The 11,467-nt window shown below is 42.1% G+C and overlaps 1 protein-coding gene across 4 annotated transcripts in view; it reads left to right on the forward strand.

Moving 5' to 3' along the window:
* The window catches only part of SVIL (supervillin), a 226,922-nt gene that overhangs the window by 20,493 nt on the left and 194,962 nt on the right, over positions 1–11,467 (forward strand). Inside the window, exon 2 of one of the 4 annotated variants that reach the window (XM_081820797.1) lies at positions 792–932. The exons of the other annotated variants lie outside the window; for them this stretch is intronic. The gene's annotated coding sequence lies outside the window, so the exon portion shown is untranslated. The remainder of the gene's footprint in view (positions 1–791; positions 933–11,467) is intronic. 4 annotated transcript variants of the gene reach the window in all.

An 11,467-nucleotide genomic window follows, 5' to 3' on the forward strand; every position in this document is an offset into this window, starting at 1 on the left:
AAAAAATTAAAAAAAAATAATCACAGGCTATGAAAATACACCTGAAAAACATGAAGAAAATGGGATGGTTGATTTGTGAATTAAAAGAAAATGACATACGACGTTTTAAGAGTCAGAAACCACCTCATGAACCAGGATGTTGTTTTCAGAGCAGGTATACCCAGTTCTGTTGGAGCCCACCTTGCCAGGACCACCTGGCTAAATACTGCATTTCTCCTCTTTTTTTTTTTTTTTTTTTTTCAGTTTATATCCTGAACATCTCAGTTTGGAAGTAGGTTGCTCTGTTTCCTATTTCAGTACTATCTTCACATAAATTAGGTTTCCCCAGGCATTTTCTTTTATCCCTGGCCCTCCTCAGCTTGCTTTTATCCCCCACACACATGCTGTGTGCTTTGTATGGTGCCCTACGTTCAGATAGAGCTTAATCAACAGGAACTTGTTACTTATATGCCATAACACATAAAGTATGCTTAGTACCACTGAATAATGTGCCGGAATCACAAAAAAGTTGAGAGAAAAGTTTATTTTTTTCCTTTTTATTTTCTATTGTTTTTACTCCCCTACCCCCATGTTAGAGATGAGGAGACAGATTCATAGTGAGTGAGACTCATCATATACTTCAGCTTACATCATGATGTTTGTAGAGAAAATAATAAAATCTAGCTCCAAAGTCTTCAGCTTTTTGAAGTTTAAGTATTGTTGCATTGATGTAATTACATTGTTTTGAAGTGTGTCCCCTGAGGTCACTCAGGATAGAGATGTTATTAGCTTTGCTCTGATTTCTTCCTTAGGCACCTCACTGGTCAGCCTTGTGGAGAGGCAGCAAGCACCCTGTGCTGGCTGGCCCTAGTCCCATTCTGACACCATCTAGTCAAGTAGCCCTGGGCAAGTCACATGCCACTTGCCCAGTCTTATTTATTCATCTTTACAAGGTAGGAATTTGATTATGATACTGTTTCCTAGACTGTTCCACTGAACACCAGTGGCCTTTGATTCTCCTTCAATGTGTTCAGACAAGTTGGAGTAATGTTGTGTACTCTAGATTACTTCCATGCTGGGTATTCAAAGCTCATCAGCACATTCAGGGCTGTGGTCCTGGAGTAAAGAAGACTATTTAGGCTTATTTAACCTAGCATTTTCTAAAGTCTTTGATCCTGGAATCTCTCTCCCTTTTTTTTGAGGAATACTCTTAAATATATTGGAGTATCCTGTAGTATGTAGGTTGGGAAACACTGGACTAAATCAGGGTTCAGCAAACTACAGCCTGAAGGCTGAGGCTGGCTTGCCACCTGTTTGGGTAAATAAAGTTTTACTGGGACAGTCACACCCATCCATTTACAGATTGTTTACATTACAATGGCAGAGTTATGTAGCTGCCAGAGACCTCTATGGCCCACAATGCCTAAAGTATTTGCCATCAGTTATTTGCAGAAAAAAGTCTGCCAACTTTGGCGCTAGATGGTTATTTTCTAAATATCACAGTGATGGATGAACATGGCTGAAAAAAATCAGGTGGTAGAGAAGCGCTGATAATGAAAAAAAAAGTCTTATTTTCCAGAGGCAAGACATTTTTAATGGTTCCTGTTAATTCTATTAGTGGTTATTACTTCTGTAACTCTAATAACATATTTGCTCAGCTGTTTTTTTTTTTTTTAAAGATTTTATTTATTTGACAGAGAGAGACACAGCGAGAGAGGGAACACAAGCAGGGGGAATGGCAGAGGGAGAAGCAGGCTTCCCGCGGAGCAGGGAGCCTGATGTGGGGCTCGATCCCAGGACCCTGGGATCATGACCTGAGCCAAAGGCAGCCGCTTAACTGACTGAGCCACCCAGGCGCCCCATGCTCAGCTGTTTTGATGTATCTGCTTTGGGTTTTATCTGTTGACTCTCTGCTATGATAGATGAAGCACACACACACACACATACACACACAGAGCCATGTGTAACTTCTTAGTTTTATCACTGTATGAACTCTATTCGTTACTATTGCAATTGTAATATTCATAAGTCTCTATATTTTGTTCCACCTGCTTACCACCTTTTATCTCAAATTTTGTGAGATTTGGGTACTAAGTACTGCTACTCTTCTGTCTGCCTCTTTTTTTCCCACTTGTCCGTCTTTCAACTTTCTCAGCTATATCTTTACTTTTAAGTGTTGAAGTTGATAACATTTGCCTTCTCTAACTGGCACAATTTGCTTTGCTTTGTCCATAGGTTGAGTCTCAAGGTTACAAGCCAATGAGTGTGTTCACGTAAATACTGTCTGTGGCAGAGCCAAGTAGTGTGCTATAATTGTACTTCCCTCCCCATAATTCCAATATCACAACTGAAGCATTGCTCAAAGGAGGAAATTTCTAATGTTGATTTCAAACAGGTTCCTCTGTTAAGTTTCACCAAGTGCTCAGAATCAGGGCACATTTGGATCATGTCTTATATTTTGTTGTTGGCAGTTGTTCTAGAGTTTTTATTGATCTGACTTTTTTTCCCCTCCCTTTTGAGGGAAGACCCATGTCTCCTTTACTGTATCCCTAATAATTTCTAGGTTTTAACTCATTTGTCTGTTCCTTGAAATAAATGCAGTCGTCTTGAAGATGTCCTTTCTGGAGCCCACTCATTGATTTTCTCATTGCTTCCTAGATCTTCTCCTGCTCATTTTCCTGGAATTCTAGGCTTTGTCCTATCATTCTTGTATGCTACATTTCCCCTTTCTTATTTTTTTACTCTCGTTTTGGTGGAATATAATCTCACATGACTTCCTTGGATTGAAGTAAGTTTTCTGAGTCTTGTATGGTTGAAAATGTTCTTCACTATGATTGGTATGGATTTATAGGTTTGAAATATTTTTTTTCTCTAAATATCAAAAATTTTGCCCTATAGTTGCTGATGTGAAAAGTCACATGCTGGTCTCATTTTTTTTTTTTAAAACATCTTTTTGACTGATTCTTTATTCCTTTTTGGAAGCTCCTAGAGTTTCTCTCTTTTTCTTCATTCCTTAATATTCTGTAATTTCATAGTCAAGTGTCTGGGTATGAGTCTTTTCTCATTTATTGTATTTTGTAGTCAGTGGGTGTATCAGGTTCTATTCAGGAGACAAAAATCAAAGAGGAATTTGGGCAGGGGAAGTGTAAAGAATTATTAACTAGCAGTGAGGGATTGACTACTAAGGGGCTAGCGGGGGATTAGCTACTAAGGGGAAAAGAGGACCAGTAAAGAATACAGGAATGACAGACATAGGGAGCAGCTGCTTCCTCTAGATCTGATGCAGGATCAGATTTAGAAGTGACTGCCCCTCGCCTATCCCCAAAGCTGAGAGTCATCTCTTGGAGAGGGCATGCCTTGTGGTCCACTGGTACCAGAGCAGGTGGGTGAGGTGCTGCATGTAGGCCCGAGTGGGATACTGCCTGCTGATGTGGCAGTGCAACTCCCTAGGAAGCCTCCCCCTCCACCACCCAGGGGACCCACCAGCCTTGCTGGGTGCCTGCCTACAAGTTCTCACTTGGGAACACTCATAGGCATGCTGCTGTTACACCTTGTGGGAAGCTGCCTGCAGGGAGCCTGCCAGACTCTCTGGGACCCACCTGCAAGTGCTCAGGCCGAGACTCACTGGTGTGTATCTCCTGGCAAGAGCACAACTCACAGAGAAGCCCCTTCCTCCTGCCCGATGTCAGCTGGCAAAGGAGAAACCTTTCCCATGCCCAGCTCCAGTATCATCAAGGAGGGAAATGGGGTGGATGGACGGCTGAGAGACAATGCAGTGACAACCAGCACACTCTTGAAGTCTAAACACACGTCTCTCTTCCGCTCTGGCAAGTGTTCTTATATTATTTCTTTGATAATTGCTTCTTTTCCTTTCTTTCCTCACTTTTCTGTGGTCTTTAGAACTTCTATTAGTCAGATGTTAGGCTTCCTGCATTAATCCTCTGTCTTTTTATCTTGTCTTTCATTTTTCATCTCTTTGTCCTTTTGCTCTGTGTTCCGAGAGATTTCCATAATTTTAACTTCTAACTCTCCTATTGAAGTTTTTACTTAGCAACCATATTTTTAAATATCAGTAGCTCTTTTTTGTTTGTTTTCAGATTGTATATTTTTCTAGGCATTCTGCATTCTGTTCTTTTCTGGTTGCATGTTCTTATGGTTACATTCACCCTCTCAAAATGTGTGCAAATCTTTTGTTTCCTGATGACTGATTTCCTCTTTCCATGAATGCAAGTTTATACATTTGAAAAAGTTGGGTCAGACTACCTGGGTTCAAATCACAGCCCTGATAATATAGGAGCTATGTGACCATTTTAAGCCTGAACTTTTGCAGCTATAAGGTGGGAATGATGATAGTACCTCTCTCAAGTATTATGAGAGTGAGATAATACATGAAAAGTATTTAGCACGGTGGCTTTGGCTATTATTATTTATAAATATGCCACTTTATTTTAAACTGGCTATATCCTATTTAATTATTATTTTAAAATCACTGATAATCTGTAAACTGCTCTTTCTTTGATTCTTTTTTAATACAAGATTTTATTTATTTACTTTAGAGTGAGAGAGAGAGCATGCAAGTGCGAGTTGGAGGAGGGGCAGAGGGAGAGGGAGAGAGAGAATAAAGCAGACTCCCCGCTGAGTGTGGAGCCTGACGAAGGGGCTCAACTCGAGACCCTGAGATCATGACCTGACCTGAAATCAAGAGTTGGCCACTTATTGGACTGGGCCACCCAGGCGCCCCACTTTCTTTGATTCTTTAATACAACTGCTGTTACTGCTACTACTACCATAGATATCTTCAAGCAGACAGACATAGTAATTAGCAGAAATCAATTTAGGGCAAAATAATGACATGATGGTTTTGAAGACATTTAAAATTCCCTTTCCTTGGAATTTCTTCCAACTTTTTAAATTTTGAAAATGTTTAAGCCTACAGAAAAATGGGAAGAACAATTCAGTGACTCTTTTTTTTTTTTTTTAAAGATTTTATTTATTTATCTGACAGAGAGAGACACAGCGAGAGAGGGAACACAAGCAGGGGGAGTGGGAGAGGGAGAAGCAGACTTCCCATGGAGCAGGGAGCCCGATGTGGGGCTCGATCCCAGGACCCTGAGATCATGGCCTGAGCCGAAGGCAGACACTTAACCGACTGAGCCACCCAGGCACCCCCAATTCAGTGACTCTTATTCATCCTTTTCATTCTTCTGATCATCATTACATACAGTTTTTCCCATGTAGAGCCATTTGAACATAAGTTGCAGATACCATGAAATTTATCCCCAAATAAATACTTAAGGCATTTCCTAAGAATAAAGACAGTCTCCTCTTAACCACAATGCCAGTATCACCCTGCAGAAAATTGACATTTATTCAACAATATTATCTAATGTACAGTTCCTTTACACATTTTTTCAGTTGTCCAAAAATGTCTTTATGCCCTCCCTGCCCAGTTAGTGTTCATGCATTTCTTTTGGTTATGCGTCTTCAGTCTCTGCTGGTCGAGAATAGAGATTTTGCCACTTCCTGTTTTTCAGGAAACTGTCCTTTCTTTCCAAAGTCTGGACTAGTAGTCATGACCTGTGTCCCACGTTCTGCGTTTGTCTCCTTGTTTCCTAATTATTAGATTCAGGTTGAACACCTTTGTCCAGAAGTGATGTTGTGCACTTATTTAATTGCATCAAGAGGCAGGTATAATTAAGTTATCCCTCCTTGGGTAACCCGAAGTTTGGTCAATTAGGTGAAAATCTTAAGATCACTCTATTTTTAAAGGGACGATATAATTTCCAGATTCACGTTGTGCTTTCATTGCCACAAATTTGGAACCCAGCATTTCTTCTGGAACCTGATTGCTTTTTGTGGGAATGGTACTTAGAAATCAAGATCTGGGTACCATGTGTACTCTTTGCTGATGTGGCATCCTCATTTCTAGACCTTTTCTGTAGATAGGTCTAGGACATAAATTTAAGAAAAAAGGTATTAATTCATACTGATACTCTCCCATTCAAATCCACCATCACTGGGCCATTCCTCACATTTCCCTAATTCGGCATTTATATCCCCCTTTTCCCATATTGAAAACCTGGGTTGCCAAGAGGAAGTGTATGTTTAGGCATTTGCTTTATGCTACCTGCAGACACATAGAAGAGCATGTGAATTTCAACACCAGTGGTGCCACCACCAGCCAGGACTAGCAAGTAAGAGTAACCATTTCTTGTAGTTTTTTATAATCACTAGAAGATACGCTCCTCAAGGTATATAATGAAAGCATTCTGCTACAAAGTTACTTGAATTTATTTTCTCTGTCCTTTCTTAGAATTTCAAGCTGTTACATATTATTCTTATTAAGCAAATATGGGGCTATTCTCTTCCGCTTCTTTGTTATTCTGTTTATAAATGCTTCGGGTGTTTCCAGGATAAATCATTGTTTAAGGTCCTGAGTAAGGTGGGACAGCTAACATGTTTACCCATTCTCTCAAGTGAGGCATCTCTTTATTGATCGTTATCACTGAAACAGTTTCTAGAAGTGGAGAGAAAGCAATGGGTATACAATTAATAAAGTTAATTAATTTGAGTTCTTCAAACTTCTGTGTATATTATTCAGCTAACAAATACAGCCTGAGACACACAGTAGATCATAGACAAATTATATTCTTTAAAGTTTGGTGTGATGAATTACTGTGTTTTTTATTCCTATTTTTAAATTGGAGTGGAGTCAATTTCAAAAGATATATTTTTAAATGATTTATTTATTTAAGAGAGAGAGAGCACACATGAGTGGGGGGAGGGGCAGAGGGAGAGAAGCTCAAGCTGACTGCTGGCTGAGCGGGGAGCCCAATGAGAACTCAGTCCCAGGACCTGAGATCATGACCTGAGCCAAAATCAAGGTCGGGTGCTTAACTGACTGAGCCACCCAGACAACCCCCAAAAGATATTTTGAATCCTAATATGTAATAAGAATTATATCTAAGAACTAAACACACAGTAAGATTCAAGAAAACATGCTTTTATAATAGAATAGAATAATAGAATTAATAGAATAAAATAGATTTCCGCTTAACGTCTTGAATATGATAATGACGGGGAGGGTCTTGGTCTGAAATGGAACCAGAGCTGACACTTCTGCAAAGATAAAAGCCACACAGCACCTATTAGGTCAGATTTAGAAGGCTATGTGTTTGAGTATAAGAATTTATTCTTTCTCAACTAGCTTTGTGATCAAGCAATTTGGACTCAAACAATCATACTACAGTTTACTGTTGCCACTGTAGTAAATTTCTTTTAGGCAGATTTCTTCTCTTACAGTCCTGGAGGTCAGGAGTCCAAAATGAGTCTTAGGGGGCTGAAATCAAGGTGCCAGTCAGGCCCATTCCTCCTGGAGTCTCCTAGGAAGAATCTGTTTCTTTGTCTTTTTCAGCTTCTAGTGTCTGCCTGCATTCCTTGGCTTGTGGTCTATTTTCAAAACACATCACTCCCGCATCTGTTCCCACCCTCATCCCACCTTTTCCTCTGGAGTCAGTCTCCCTTGGCCTCCCTCCTTTTAAGGACACTGGGGATTATGTTGGGTTCATCCAGATAATGTAGTATAATTTCTCCATCTCAAGATCCTCAAGTTTATCACATTGGCAGAGTCCTTGCCATATTAGATAACATTCACAGGTTCCAGGCATTAAGACGTGAACGTCTTTGCGGGAGGCATTATGCAGCCTGCCATACAACCCTTTTTCCTTTTGACCATGAATATTTATGCTGCCTTCATTATCTTTGGCTGTACTGCAAAATCTTTTGGGCAGAGCTGCGAATTGAAGGAGAAAATGCCCCCCTGCCCCCTAATTTTCCTTCAATTACCAATATCCAAGGATAAAGAAATTCCAGCATTTTGTGATTTATATTACATGTATTCAAAAAGATAATTGTGGAGTTCTCATTTCTACTCCCTTTGCATTTCAAAAGATAATAATACATTAAAAATTGGCACCACATAAACAGATCCACTGCAGGCATCTCAGTTCAAACGTAAACTCTGTGCATAAGTGAGTGGTACTGTTTTTAAAAAATGTATTACAAGTTAGAGCAGTACACCCTGCTCCCGCCCCAGGACTCCTGAGAGGTACCTATGCGTGTCTTTTGTTTTTGGACGTTAGGTCTTAAATCTCTCTGGCTTATCCTCCTTGATGGAAGAAATGATGATGAACTGATGAATGGAGCAGTAAAATGAATTACTTGAATGGCCAGTGGGGGGTTAAGTGTAGAACACACCACAGCTCCCAGTTTCGCCCCAATTCAGTGTAAGCTGGAGCTTACATTCTGTTCATGGAATCCCCCTCCCTCCTCTCCACGTGCCTACACCCCCCCCCCACCCCGCTTCTGTTCCTACCCTCCTTGGTGACCTGGGCCCATTAGATTGTGCTGAGGAGGGTTTTATGCTTCGCGTGTGTGTGTTCTCCAGCTCACGTGGCTCAAGAGGAGAGGGGAGGAAGTGGCAGTAATTGCTCAGGCACTGAATAACCAGGCACTGTCCTGGGGGCATTGACAATGACCCTGTTAGGTGGCAGCTCTCCGCATTTTATGCAAGTAAAGGGAGGGAGCAAGATGAACCACTCGGGTTGGTCTGACTCTTCTGTTCCTCTGGGAGACTGTTTGCTCCCACGACCTTCCTCTGATGTAGGACAGCTTTTCTGACTCCGTCCACCTCCAACCACGTGGTGGGACTGGCCCTCCTGGCTTTCATTTGTCCACACACACCTTCTGTGCAGGGCACTGTGCTAGATAGAAAGGGGCACAAAGAATAGGCCTGCTTCGTGGAGCTTCCATTCTAGAAAGACAGACATGAGCAGGGAGCCAAGAAACCCAGGATTACAAATGGGGCAGGTGCTCAGAGTGTGCTGTGAGGAAGAGGGGGTGGGGGAGAAGCCTACTTTACACTGGTTGGTCAGGGAGGGCTTCTCACAGGAAGCTGAAATCTGACGTTCACCGAGCAGCCAGGGCCCATGGAGAGAGCCCACGTGTATTTACATTCACAGCATGCCTGAGACTTCAGTTCTACCTTTCTGTTCCTACGTTCTCTCTCCTCTGTTTATTGCGAGTCCTTGGGGACAGAGGTGATGCCTTTGTCCTTGTCCCTCCAAAGCTGAGCATGTTTTGTGAATGAATGGTTAAATCCCCAGAGTAACTTTAATTATTATTTTTATATTTATTATTTATTTATTTATTTATTTATTTATTTTTATTATGTTATGTTAGTCACTATACAGTACCTCATTAGTTTTTGATGTCGTGTCCCCAGAGTAACGTTAAGTTCTTGCATCTTTTATTCTGGCTTTCTTATTTGAAGAGTTTGTGTCCGAGGATCATCCTTCCCACATTCTCTCAAGTAAAAGTAAACAATAGTTAACTTTTCAATTTTGCCAGTAAGTGAATGTCTTGGTCGTGGATGAAGGGAACAATGAGGGGGAAATGAGCAATAACCTGAGCAATTAAACTTTAAAAGGGATTTGGTGGACAAATAATGGAGAACCTGCTGTGCATGAGGACCTATGTTAGATGCTTTGGGAGATTTAAACATTAAAAAAAAAAAAAGAATATGAGAAAATAGAATCCCTTCTAGTGAGAGAGAAGAGAGACACAGGGTGAGCACTTCACATGTGTCCTAAAACAGTATATTTTACGTCACACTTGCGGCGCATGCTCTGTTGCGAGGTGAACACGTGAAATGCTGTGGACGGAGGGACAGGTGTGAGCCCCGTGGACTTAGAAACCTTGCGGGACATCTCAGGTGTGGCTGAGGAAGAGTGGTTGCGGTTTTGGGGTGGTAGGCTGGGAAGGATACACTAGTGCGCTTCAATGTTAATAAATGTCTTCATCTGTTCAGGCGGCTCTAACACAATACCAGAGACTATGTAGGTTTAAATAACAAACATTGATTTCTCACAGTTCTGGAGGCTGGGAAGTCCGAGATCCAGGTGCCGGCCCACTTCTCTTTGTAGCCCGTTGTCCTTATGCTGTGCCCTCACCTGGCAGAAGTGGGGAAGGAGCTCTCTGGGGTCTCTTTTTTAAGGGACTGAATCCCATTCGTGAGGGTTGTACCCTTATGAATTAATTCCCTCTAAAGGGCCCACCTCCAAATACCATCACACTGGGGATGAGGCTGCGACACATGGATGTGGGGTGACAGAAGCCTTCAGTGGACAGCAGTAAATACACAGTTCCCAACCCTGCCCGACAGTTCCCTCACAGCGGGGGGGCTCTGCCTTTACCACCAGCTTGATCATTTCTTGGGGTACTGAGGAATTCCAGGTGGGGTGAGAAGCAGCCCATGTTGCAGGGATTCCCCACTGGTGCTTCTCTACCCGTTTGAGGCCACTGACTTAGCAGAAGTCGCCTGCCTGCCTGTGTCCACGTGTCTGCCCCCGCGGGTCCCCCGCTGGGGACTTTGTTCTGCGCCCAGAGCCCCAGGGGCTGCTGGAGTGCCTGTGGGAGGACTGGCTGACAGAGGGGCCTGTGTTCTGTCCTCCTGCTCCTTCCCCGCTTCACTTGTCATGAATGAACAGCACATGAGTGGAGAAAAGGAATGCATTTGGGGTGGAAGATGTGATTTTCAAGAGGGGGGTTCCTGACAACAGGTGGCAGAGATGGCTGGAGGGCCCACAGCTCCCCTCAGTATGGCCAGCCTGTGGAGCTGAAGAGCAGACATGCTCCCTTTCTGGTATTTGACCCCGAATTGACCCGAGTTACCTGAGTTACCTTCAAATCCAGTGTCAGGAGGGAATCTCCAATAACTGAACCTAGAGAAATTTAAGAATGCCAATGAAAAACCGTGAAGATGGGGGGAGAATCAGGATCTGTTAAAGTCAGATTTTTTTTTTTTTCTTTTATCAGAAACTAAGCTCTCTCTTTCTCTTGTATTAAGAACAAATGCCTAGATTATTTCACATTACCCCTCAGCCTACATTGGGCTCCTTCACATTTTTAGAATGTCTTTATTGAGATCCTAATAGGCAAGGTTGTTTTTTTCTTTTTATCATTTTCTTCCTTTTGTTTTTACAATAAAGCAAAAGGAAATATGATTTATCCATTTAACGAATATTTATTTGTTAGGCAGACTGTCGAGTTCCATTAGAATCCGGTCCAGGAATCAAGGTCAGTAAGACTCCATCCCTGATTCTCCTAGAGTTTGAGGCCCATCCTAAGAGGCAGATGTGCAAAAGAGAAGGATGTTGGTAGTGAGGGAGAAGTCGGGGGTTTGTACCAGGAAGATTAGCAGCCCAGAGGCAGCTCCATGAGGAGGTGACACGTCTGGGGAGCAGATTGGCCTCAGACAGCAGGTTTGAAAGTCATGAAAGATCAAAGGTCTGTGAGCTTTGTCGGTTTACGGATATATTTTCTGTGTCACCGTAATAAATTTGGAACTGATCCCTGTCACGGTTGCCTTATTTATGAAATGGAATAACCTCATTGATCATTCCTACCACATCTGATAAACCTCATCAAT

The sequence above is a fragment of the Leptonychotes weddellii genome, chromosome 5 (genome assembly GCF_054177405.1).
Source record: "Leptonychotes weddellii isolate Sample4059 chromosome 5, ASM5417740v2, whole genome shotgun sequence".
In the NCBI taxonomy this organism is placed as follows: Eukaryota; Metazoa; Chordata; class Mammalia; order Carnivora; family Phocidae; genus Leptonychotes; species Leptonychotes weddellii.